This window comes from Fringilla coelebs, assembly GCF_963513975.1.
Source record: "Fringilla coelebs genome assembly, contig: SCAFFOLD_30, whole genome shotgun sequence".
Lineage (NCBI taxonomy): Eukaryota > Metazoa > Chordata > Aves > Passeriformes > Fringillidae > Fringilla > Fringilla coelebs.
Window position 1 is genome coordinate 4,481,364 of NW_028167448.1, and position 12,631 is coordinate 4,493,994.

The following is a 12,631-nucleotide window of genomic DNA, read 5'->3' on the forward strand; positions in this document are numbered from 1 at the left end:
GTTTGGCATTGGCCAGACAGTGGCTACTAACTGATCAGCTCGAGCGTTACCTTCAGACAGACCATGGAGAGCCTGATGACTTCGAACACGAGTAATAAAGTATTCCTGCCATCGTTGATTTAGGTTTTTAAGCAATTGGCTTAAAAGGAAATACAAATGCTTATTACTCACCTCCTTGAGTACTGCTCATTCACAGCGTTGGACACAGCCAACTACATAAAGCAAATCAGAAACAACGTTAAAGGCCTCATTATACCAATTTTCAAAAGCCCAAATCACAGTTTTCAATTCCAATGTTTGCAATGTATCTTTTGCCTCTCCAAAAATGACATGCTTTTTCCACACTTTGTCTCGCTGCCATGTGCAGGCAGCCTTTTTTGACCTTTTACCTGCATCTGTAAGTACTGTCTGCCCAGACACTGGACAGTCAGATCTCCAGGGTCTGTCCTCCAGACACTGATGTTCCAATAAAGATAACACCCATGTCATGGGTGTTGTGAACTTTACCGTCATATCCAGCCAAAGCTATCTGAAAAGAAACAGAATGTCTACTTCCCCATTCAAGATACCAGTTAGACAGTGGTACTACAATTGCATATAGTTCATGTCCCCGGATTTCCAATATTCTCCCTCTACCCTTCATAATCAAATGAGCAAAAATTTCCAATTGAGTGGTAATAGTTCTAGACTGTTTTACAGGTAAAAACACCCATTCCAAAATAGGATTAGCCCGAGATTTAACCCATTGACAAATTAAGGAGAAAGGATGCTTGACAAAGTTGTCATCCTCCTTGCTCTGACTGATGATCATCAATTGAACTGGAACACCCTCAATCAGATGATGTGCATGTGATGTATCAACCTTTGTGGCAATGTGATCCAAGGCCCGCTGTTGTCTCTTATCCAGGGTCCGGCGTTCATCTGCCCGAGATGAAGTACCTAGTAACTGTGTTAATGGTTCAAGTTCTGCGTTAGTTATCCCACAAATAGTTCTAATCCATAGACTATCTCCAACTAACTTCTGAACATCATGTACAGTTTTAATTTCAGTGGTAATGGCGAGTTTTGGTGGTTTCACTACAGAGTGATCAATCTGCCACCCAAGATATTTCCGAGGAACAGAATGCTGCACCTTATCAGGAGATTTTTAACCCTCTCTCCTCTAGCAAAACTGTCATGGATTTTAGAACAGAGTCTAATTGATTTCCAGCCACCAATATATCATCCATGTAGTGATAGATGATATACTCAGGAAATTGCTGCCAAACAGGTTCTAACGCCCAAGTGACATAAATTTGGCACATCACAGGGGAGTTACGCATGCCTTGGGGAAGACACGTCCATTCATACCTTTTGTAAGGTTCAGCATTGTTGATAAAGGGAACAGAAAAAGCAAAATGTTTTGTGTCGCCTGGATGTAATGTAAGAGAATGGTGAAAAAGCAATCTTTGAGATCAATGATCAATAGATTCCATGAGTCAGGTATCATAGTAGGAGATGGACGACCAGGTTGCAAGGTGCCCATACTTAGCGTCTCTGCATTAACAGCACGTAAATCAGGTAGCAACCTCCATTTCCTATTCTTTTTCAGGATGACAAAAATTGGTGTGTTCCACGGGCTGGTGGATGGTTTTATGTGCCCTTCCTCAAGCTGTTCTTGCACTAATTGTTCAACTATGGGCAGCTTTTCCTTTGACAGCCCCCCCAGTGGCTGCTGCTAAAAAGGCTGTGCAACCATGGTAGCTTTTAACTGGCTTAACAGATCCCTGCCAAGCAAACCTAGCAAAGTACCAAGGATTGGCATGACATAAGGCCTTGTAGATGCATTTACTCCATCTGGGAAAGTAAAGGTAATTACATCTTTGCTCATTTGAGTTGCCTAAGTCCCCCCAATACCTGCAATGCCTTAAATAGGGTTGATCAATGCCCAATGTTTAGGCCATATTGTGTTTGAAATGATGGTTACATCTGCTCCAGTGTCAATTATGAGTTTTTCAGTAATAGAATTACAATTAGGATGTGTCAGGGTTACCTGTTTGTCTGGTTTACCTCTTGTGATGTCCATGGCCCAATAAACTTCTGGGTTACCTGTGGAACCAAAGCTTCCTGTTCCCCACCCCTTGTCACCTGTACAGGGGGCACAAGACTTAAAAGGAACAAACTGAGCAATTTGTGAACCTTTTGGAATAGAAACAGGAGGGAAAAATGTTCTAACCATAATTTTAACAGCCCCTTGATAGTCCGCATCAATAACCCCAGGGATTATATCCAATCCCTTTTTACTGGCAGATGATCTCCCTAACAGAAAAGCACTAAGCCCACCCGCCAAGGGTCCTTTTACATTGGTGTCTATCAGGTGTACAGCAGAGTCTGTGATGGTGACGTCTCCTGCTGTTTCCACGTCCACTCCAGCACTGCCACCTGTTGACAATCTGAGTGAGTAAAGTCCTCCTCCTCCTCCATGGTGGGAGGCTGAGCTATCCAGGCAGCTCTCCTTACTTGTTTTGCATGCGAGGAGAGAACGCGTTGGCAAGGCCATTTTCCTGGAACAGACATTCTTTAGTACTGTGGTTATCTTTTCTGCAGATAGAACAAAATTTTTTCATAGCTGCAAAGCGGCACTGACTCCTAACATGTCCGATTTTACCCCATCCAAAGCACTTAATGTTCTTTCCTTCTGCTTTCTTTTCCAGTTTAGAAAGCAGTGGTTTTACTGCATCCTGTACTGCAGCAGCTACATAGGCTGCTCTTTGCCTTTCTGTAATTCTAGCCATCAGTTCCAGCATTTCTGTAACATCAGCTCCCTTCTTTAGTGCACCCAAAATCTGCCGAGTTTTATCATTAGCATTGTCAAAAGCCAGCATATTAAACAATTGCATCTTTGTGTCTGAATCCAAATTCAGATGATCTTAAATAGCTTCATGCAATCTGTCTACAAATTTATCAAGGTCTAAAAATTTATTTTCTGTTCAGCAAATTTGTGTAAAAGACTTGGTGTGTAACCCATCTGGAAGTGCAAGAATAGCATTATAGGCTAGTTGTTGGCTCATCTGTAAAACTTCATGAATGCTCCTAGCCTGGGCAGAGGCAGTAGCCCAGGGCCCTTTGCCGAGTAACTGTTGTGCTGTTAGACCATACAGAGGATCAACCTGCGCCCAAGGTTTTGCTGCTTCCTGGGCACACTTTTCCTCCCAGCTTTAATGGAACATCATCTGCTGGTGTGGTGGCATTGTAAGTCTTTTTAGGGTATGCACATCAGCTGGAATAAATGTGTTAGAGGAAAAAAACATACTGCAGCAGTGACTGTGCAAGTTGGGACTTTAAACCAAATTGTGAAATTGCACCTCTTAACCTCTCTAAAATCTTCCAATCAAAAGGTTCCCAAACTCTACCTGCAGCATTAGTTACTACAGGAAAAGCCTGTATATCATTTGTGAGAAAACTCTCTTCTACAATTGCTTCTGTAATAACTCTCTTCCACTTTCGTTTCTGAGCTGCTTCTATTTCAGGGTCACATTCCAATTCTAATTCCACATTCTTTACAGTGTGAGAGGGAGGATTTCGTCTAACTGGCTCAGATGCTGGCTCAGAGACACGAGAGGGAGGTAATCGCTTTCCTGATTGCCTGTCCGAACCCAAAATCATCAGTAGATCCATTTTTTTAAAAGAATAGTCTCTTTTGGAGACAACTGAATCCTTTTGTTGAATTACCAATTTTTGCTAATTGTCCACTAAAGATTTTAAATTGTCTTCAATAGAAGCATTATTCATACTAACATCTCCTTCCTTATCCTTTACAGCACATTTAGTCTCTAAGTTACTGTTATCAGCAATTTTTTCACTGTGAGTACAACTGTCCTTTGTTCTGCAGACTAACAAGCCCAAAGAGGTTTTTTCACTGCAAGTGCTAGTGTCCTTTGGCCTGCAGACTAACACCTCTGAAGAGGCAGCAGCTTCCTCTTTCTCACTAGGAGCTGGAGGAGCAGTTGGTGTAATGCTCAATTCTGAGCTGAGGGGTTGCGGGCTGTGTGAGGGAATATCTGAGGTTGTAGAAAACAATTGCTAAACTGAAGCTACCGGAAATGCTTGAGGCTTATCTGACTCAGAGGCAAGGGCAGCACAAGCTGCTGCAGCAGCTTTCCTCTCTGCCTTTAAGGCCGGTAAAACTTCCATGATGGTTTTCCACAAAATAGCATACTTAGATGCCTCTTTTGCCTCATTCCCCCCAGATGCAATGCAGTCCCTCAACCTTTGGCCCACAGCTTCCCAAGTCGAAATCTCAAAAGCAGCCTGTGCTCCTGCTATGAGATTATGTTCCCAAGCCCAGTGTAACAGTCCCTTCAAATTGCAAGCATCATACTTATGTTCTCTCTTAGAGAGGATATGTTGGAGGAGTTTCTGAACACCTTCGCTTTCATGTTCAGACCCCATCTCCTCCCTGGCTGCTCACCTTGATCAGGGCGAGATCCAAGTCGTCTACGACTGGAGCTCCAGTAACCTTTTCCTCTCACCAGGGCAGTGAGGATACTTTTGACCGGCTTCTCCGCTCCTCGAAGGCTGGCTCCGATCCTCTGCACAGCAGCCAAATTGCCGTCCTCAAGTCCCTCTCAGGGTTGCCTGCGTTCTCCACCAGAAATGCGTGGTGCAGAGGCTCAGGGACATCACACCATAACCAATATGATCCAGTGAAGCCAAATTTGTTATCCCTAAAAAGACTATATTTATAATAATTCCGTACTGTCCACGTGTCTCTAGCTAATACATGATTGGTTACCCTAACTGTTCATGCGTCTAAGATAGGATGCGGACTGGATCATCTAATTTTCCATGTGTCTGGCTGTGGTTTTCCGTCCCACCCATGAACTTTCTTCTTTCTTACTTTCCCAAGCTCACTGACAAACTTGCTGAGTCCTGATTACTCTTCTTCTTGTATTTTTTCAAGGATATACTGACCCCATTTTCTGAATATGCCCATTATTGTTTGTGAACGTGTCCATTGTCCATTATCCCAAGCAGGCTGGATTGTGCATGTCTTGGTTTAGAAAGACAGGTGCCTGTTAAAGGAGACAGGGGCCTCCCCTGAAATGGAGAATGCAAACCCTCCCCACCCCTCCGAACTGGTATGAATAAGGGGCTCTCAGGCAAAAAATATGGGAGCAGGAAATAACAGTTCTTTAATAGGGAAAGGGAAAAAAACAATATAAAAGAAAAAAAATAAAAATACAACAATGCAATACACCAGAACAACACTGTCAGAGTCAGAACACAACCTGACACCCTGTGGGTCAGGGTGTTGGTAGCAGTCCGGTTGGAAAAGGGCTGCAGTCCTCCTGGAGTGTCAGGCGTGGTTCTGTTGGAGCAGGGGAGTCCTGTAGGAAAGGGGTGTCTTCTTCCTCCGCAGATCCGTGGAAGTAGAAGCAGCTGCTGTTCCTCTGGGTAGTCCAGTGGAGCAAAGGCTGTCTTGGTGTCAGAACCTTGCAGGTTATACCTGCATGGCACTGCTTGGCTCCTCCCTCTGGGCAGAGCATCTCACAATGGGTTGCTATAGTTCTTATCACTCATGTGGTGACATTCAATAGCCCCTTATCAGCAGATGCCCCTTGTTGATTATGATCACTCAGGAAGAGAGATAAGGAGCAATGCCTGCTTGACACCAGACAACTGCCATACAGATGGCAATAGAATACATCTTGCCTTGCAATCTGGAACAGTGCATCGGCTGAATATGGCCATTGTCCTGCAAAAATTCCTTTATCTGCAAAAAATCCTCGACACCTCTGCACACAGCCCAGGGAAGGTGCCCTGGCCACCTGCATAGAGCCACAGACAAGTGTCAGACACAGTTACAGAGCTTTGCCCAGAGCTGACAGGGGGAATTAATTTAAGGGAAAAAAAAGAAACCCAACAGAAAACCCCCAAAAACCCAACAAAACCCAAAGAAAACCAAATTAAAAACAAACAAAAAAAACCCCAAAAACCACCACCCAACAAAAACAAATAAAAACAACAACAAAAACAAACAAAACCAAAAAATGAACAAAAAACCAAACATACCAAACCAAGCAATAAAAACACAAAACAAGAAAAAGAGAACTCCCCCACAGCAGAGATGATCCATCCTTCAGTTGTAACACCTGCACTCACACAAGACCTGGGGCTGCAAAAAAATTAGAATTCATTGGGCACATAAGCAGGGAAAGCAGGTTTAGGACAGGCTTTCAGCAGAACTGTTCTCAGCTGAGCCAAAAAGGCCCCTTTGGCAGCTGCAGGGCCATTGGAAATGCAGAGCCTCAGCCCACAGGGCAGAAAAGGGCTCTGAATTCCTCTCCCCTGACACTAAACCCTGTTCCCAGGCTGCTTCACACTCAGGATTCTGCTGGAGGACGGCACAAAGCTGAGAGTGGGCTCTGGCTTCTCCATGTTTTGGGTCCTAAAGCTGCCTGGGACAAGAAATTTCGGGTCAGCTCCTCTGGCACAATCCCTGCTGGCCTGGGGAAGGGCTTTGCGTGCCGAGGCTTTGCTGCAGGCAAGGAAAGCTCCTGGCTCAGGGTCACCTTTGCTGCTCAGCCAGAGCCCTGAGTGCCACAGCAGCAGCAGAGAATGGCAGCGGTGCCACGGGCTGGCACACGAGGGGGAGATTTCCCCCTCGAGAGAGGCTCATATCCCTTTCTGCATTCAGGCAGCTGCAGATCCCTCAGCTTTGGCTGCACAGCAGCTGGCAATGCAAGTCCAGGAGCTCTGTCCATGGCCAGCCCCAGCAGGTGACAGCAAGGACGGGGCCCTGGCAGCATCAGGACATTTGCAGGGAGCGCCTTCAGCAAGCGCTGGGGGCTGGGACTGTGTGCAGAAAACGCCCTGGGAGTCTCTGCAGCGAGGGAAAGGGAACAAAGTTTCAGTTGTGGCCTCGCTAGGGAGCACCAAAATCGATTGTTTTCCATTGCCGGCTGTTCCAGGAGCCCCAGAGGAGAGCCCGGGGGGCACAGGAATGGAGAGCGGGGACTGTGCAGGAGCCGGGAGCAGCGAGAGAGGCCGGGCTGAAGGTGCGGGGCGGGCACGGGCTGGGAGGGGGCCCAGCCCGGGGGTCCCGCAGAGCCTCCCTGCTCCAGAGCCGCAGCTGCGAGCGCGGGGCAGCTGCCGGGATCGGAGTGCCAGGGACGGGCCGCAGGTGGGGGCTCCAAGGGGCTCGGCCGGAGCAGCTCTTTGTCCCGGGGCACCGGGGGCATTGCCGCGGGGTTGGGGTGCCTGGGAAGGCGCAGCAGGACAGGGTGGCAGTGGTTGGTTTGTGGATTTGTTTTGGGATGTTTTATTGGCGGCCCCGGGCGGGCTGTGGGAGCCGGGAGCGGCCGGGCGGGCCCGGAGCCGCCCCTCGGGCCGGGAGCCCCGGGCAGAGCTCTGTGCTCGGGGCCGAGGCCCGGGCGGCCCGGGCAGCGCTCGGCGGCCCGTGGGCCCCCGGCGCAGGCGGGTCCGTGTGGCCGGGCCGGCCCAGCCGTGTCCGCAGCGGGCTCCGAGGGGAGCGGCCCGGCCCGGCCGTGGCCGTGCGGGGCCTGCCGGGGCTCGGGGGGCCGGGCCGGGCAAAGGCTGAGCGAGAGCGGGGGAAGCGCTGGCACAGAGGCCCCGGGCTCGCCGTGCCCCCCTGGCCACGCAGCCGGGCTCGGGGGCCGCCTCGCTCGGAGCCAGCCCCGGCTGCGGGGGTCCCCGGGGCTCCCTGGGCAGGGGGCGGCGGGGGCTGCCGGAGCTCTGTGCCCGGGGCTGGGCGCGGCTGCCGGGGCAGCGGAGGATGCAGGGTCCCCCCGCGCTGGGGCTGCCTCTGCCCGGCCCAGGGGCTGCACTGTCAGCCCAGAGCCACGTGGGGATCGCCCGGCACCGGCAGGGTTGGCAGGGAAACCGGCAATGGGGGAGCAGAAACGGGAAATACGAGAGCTCCAGAAGCCTGGACATGTTGGGAGCATGGGCAAGGGGGACCCATGGATACCCCAGGACCCTGAAACGGGGACTGCAGACAGTGCTGACCCCTGGAACGCCTGGAATGCCAAAGTGGTGAGCCCAGAGAAGGGGAACCTGCGGGATTGCCAGTAGCCCCAGCAGTCCAGAGAGGTGAACGCCAATACAAACTTGGCTTGGAGGAACCCAGACATGGGCATCTCCAGGAGCCCAAAGTGGAGAGACCAGAGAGGGGAAACTCAGGGTTGGGTGGTTTTGCTGCATCTTGGTCATTTGTGTATTTTGGGGGCTGAAACTTGGTGTTTTGGAGGTTTATATGGGTAGGAGATTCCCGGTGACTCCTAGAGATGGACTTGGGCAGTAGGAACCCGCTAACCCAATGTGCTCATACAGTGTATTTTTCCCCAGAGCAGGATTTCTCTTTCCCAAACCTTGGCTGGATGGAGAAGGAGGCTGCAAGGAAGAGGAAGATGTCCTGGGACACCGAGGCAGGTGAGGAGGAAGTCACTGCCCCTTTGCCCCTCTCTCCTGCTCCATCTCCCAGCCCAGCATGGCCCCTGGCTGCAGGACAATCCTGCTGCCAATGCCGTCCTGCCGGGGACACACTGGGAAGATCTCCTTCCCTGTGGCATGGAGTCAAAGCCATCCTCTCCTTGTCCTTCCTCCCCAGACTAGGAGCTGAGGATGGAGACCAGGCAGGACAAATCCCCATGGTATAATCTCATGGAAGAGGCTGTTTTGAGCAACTCTACAGCACAGGAATTGAACAGGGAGGAAAATCCCCAGAGATCCCACAGGAGGAGGGGCTGCAAACCCAGCCCAGGGTGCCCTGAGGAGCAGGGCAGGAAAGATCCACCCTGTGCCAGGAAGGTGGACAGAGGTTCAGGCAGAGCTCAGAGCTGGTGATCTGTGGAGCAGCTTCAAGCTGGGGAGAAGCCCTGCAAGTACTTGGAGAGTGGGAAGAGCTTCAGGCAGAGCAACAGCCTGATCTGCCACCAGATGATCCACTTTGGAATGGCCCTAGGAGTGTGGTAAGGGCTTCAGCTGCAGCTGCACCCTCGTCATCCACCAAATGATCCACACTGGGGAGAGGCCCTACGAGTGTCCTGAGTGTCAGAAGAGGTTTCAGACCAGCTCCACTCTCCTCCTGCACCAGCAGATTCACAGGGAGGAGAGACCCTCCTGCTGCCCCAGCTGCAGGAATGGCTTCAAGCACAACTCCACCCTTGTCATCCACCAGGGCATCCACACTGGAGAAAGGCCCTGGGAGTGTCCCCAGTGTGGGAAGAGCTTCTCAGACAGCTCTAACTTCAGTAATCACCAACGGAGGCAGCAGTAAGGGAAGCCCTGCAAGTGCCCCAGCTGCAGGAAGAGCTTCTTGCACTGCTCCAACTCCATCCCCCATTGGAGGACCCATGTTGGTCAGAGCCCTTCAGACCCACGTTCCCAGTGATCTGAGTTGGGAAGACACTTGGCTAGTTATCCTTTTGTTTTGGCCCTAATTTTCTTTTGAGTTATCGTCATCCCTTAAAACAGACAAAACTGGGGGAAAACTCAACAAATTCATTGAGGGCATCTAAAGCCTCACTTTTTCCTAGTGTTTCAGGGGAATCTGGGATTCAGGGAGAAACCTGGGGAGTTTGGGGATATATGATGTAGTTGTCTCCCTTTGTTGGCACTGAAAGAGATGAGAGGGTTCAATGCCACTGAAAACTACTCAATCCCGGCCCAAAATTCCTCAATTCCACAGCTCCTCAGGATGGAATGGGGTTGGAAGGGGATTGGGTGAATTGTGCTGCAAATCAGGAGGGCTGAGATGGGCATGGGGTGGGGCAGGATGGGTGGGATGGGGTTGGGGTGGTGTGAAATGGAGGAAATAGGTCTTGGGAAGGGGGTCTTGATGTCCAGCAGGGGTGGGATGGGTTGGGGTTGGGACTGGGGAGGTGGGGTGGGGTCTGGAACGAGACAGCCGAAGTTTGGGGATGATGAAGGGAGGGGGAGCCCGTTACTGAATGAGTTTTTGAATATGAAAATGATGACATGTCCCACAGCCCCGGAGCTCAGAGCAGCTGAGATGGTGCTGGATCCAAGGCCAACTGTGGATCTCTCCCTCTCACTCTTCTGATTGCCTCTTCTCAAAATCCACACCTTCTCTGGGCAAACTGTTCCAGGACAGTCTTTTTTCTGAATCCCTACCTAAACCTACTCTCTTTCCATTTGGATCCATTCTCCCTTGTCCTGTCCCTGCCTGCCCTTGTACAAAGTCCCTGTCCTGCTTTCTTGTAGGTTGCCCTCAGGTACTGGAAGGCCACAGTTGGATCAAGGCTCGGTCTCTTTCCCATGCTGAAGAAGTCGAGCTGTGTCAGCCATTCCTTGCAGGAGAGGAGCTGCAGCCCTCACATCATCTCAGTGTCCCTCCTGGGCCCTGGTGCTGCGTGTCCACGTCCTTGCCGTCCGTGCCGGGGAGCCCGGCAGAGCCGGAGGCAGCACTGCAGGTGCAGGCTCAGCAGCGGGGAGGAGACACGGCCCTGGCAGCAGCTCCAGGAGCAGCGATTGGCAATGGGCCGCCCGCACTGCAGAGAGCCGGGGCCCTTGTGCCTGCCCTTGTGCCCAGGGCGCCTTTCCCCGCCGCTCGCCCGCCCGCCTGGGGAAAATGCCCCCTGTGCCGCCCCTCAGTGCCGCCCCTCGCCGCTGCCCCAGGGGCTCCCCGGCCCCAGCTGGAGAGCCCCAGACCTCAGCCTCACCCTGCTCAGCCCAAGGCCCTGGAAAAGCAGATTAAAGCACCCACCCAGAAAGTGCCCTAGGATTCCAAGGTCAGTCTTTTCTCTACAGTATGGGTTTGGTATCAGAGCCTGCATGGGATTATAAAATCTTTAGGAGAAAAGAGCATGAACAAGTTGTGCTTTGGCAGTACATCAAGGCTTTGAGGGAGAGGGTTTGTTTACTCACTCACAGGGATGCACAGAAAGTTTTGAAATGGTAACAGTAATCCAAACCCATTAGAAATTGGAAAGACAACCTGAGGGACTGGCAGCTAGCGCCTCAGAAACAGGTGGCTTTTGCTTCAGTCTTCTACCTGAGAGCTTCCTGGGCAGGGGCAGTTCTTCCAATTGCATCAGCATGGCCATGGCTGGAAAGGGCAGTGAGCAGACGGATTTAGCTTCTCCTGCCAGCCCCTGAAATGCCAGGTTTCATTTGCGTGTACTGAGGATTCCGTTTCAGACTCTGAACTGGCGCAGCTGCTCCTTGGTGCTGCTCGTACGCACGTACAGTGGTGCTGCAGCAGCTGTCCCGCACACAGGGAGGGCTCTGGAGCCTCCCCAGAGCCACCAAGGAGCAGGAGGGAACGTGCCTGGGATCTGCCTCTCTGTGCCGAGCGCTGGCGACTGGAGTCACCCGACCTTGTTCTAAGGCTGGGACCAAGTTCCTGTCACTGTCTGCTCTGAGAGCGTTCCCAAATTCAAACCCAGACACTTCTGCTAGGCAGAAGCACGGGTTCAAACATGGATTTTACTAGAAAAGGAAAGACCCCTGAAGGAAAAGGTGAAGATAGAAAGATGCTGAAAGGCTGAAGCCAAATGGAAAATAACCCCCCCAGATTTCAGAGAAAACTGGTCCATGGTGGTCAGTGCTGGCTCTGTGTCAGAGTAGGTGGCTGACAGCTACAGGTGATCCCACAAGGACACCCATGGCATCACAACATTCTATCATTAGTTTACTCTGCTTTCTCCCTTTTGACAGTAGCCAGATCACTCATACTGTCAGCCAGGACAGGGACTGTGGCCACAGCTGACTGCAGATTAGACCTGGTCATGAGATGCAAGTCCTGTTGCTTTCTTTGCCATCAATGTTGGGTCTCACTACAGATAAATTTCCCATTCTTCCTTTGCTTTCTGATCGGGTCTGACCCTGAGGATGGTATTATAATGCTACAGACATACCAATAAGGCCTGCCTGCTTCCTGAGATGTCTTTGTGGTTTCCAGAAATAACAAACAGCTGTGTGGCTTTTTCCAGTGGATTCACAGGCCAGCCTCAAGAGGGAATCTTTTTGTCCCCTCTGGTCATTAGAGCCTTCCACCTTTCAGCCTTGCTAACTCAATCCTACTCAGAGGAATTAAATGCAGGCTAGTTCCCTGACAAATAAAAACAAATAATTTTTTTTAATAATTAAAAATTATTCCCCTTGAGTGCCACACCCAATATATGTGTTAATGATAAAGCGGGAGTTCACCTAATCACTTCTTTCCTTGTGAGCACGGCTCAGCCTCACACAGAGGTGAGGTGGGAGCTGGGCAAATCTCTGGTGGGAGGAAGGGTCTTGTGGCAGCCCACAGAGCCTGTGCACATTGCCAGGGAACAGCTGTGCCCTGCATGTGCCCCCTGCAATGAGCTGTGCTGCTGCCAGTGCCCCGTGGAGCTGTGGGGCTGCTGAGCTGTGGGGCAGGGAGAGGAGCAGGAGGGTGCATGTGCAGCTGAGCCATTCCTGGAGAGCACAGGGCTCTGGGCTCCCTGCTGTCCCAGGGCAGCCCAGAGGCCAGGCTGTTCCTGTGGTAGCTCTGTGGAAGTGGCTCAGGGTTTTGCCCTGGCCTGCCTCCAGGTGTCTGCCAGCAGGAGCATGTTTCCCTGTGCAGCTCTTTAGAAGTTTGCAGGAAATGTATCCCATGAGAAATGGAGTTTCAGATGCTTTA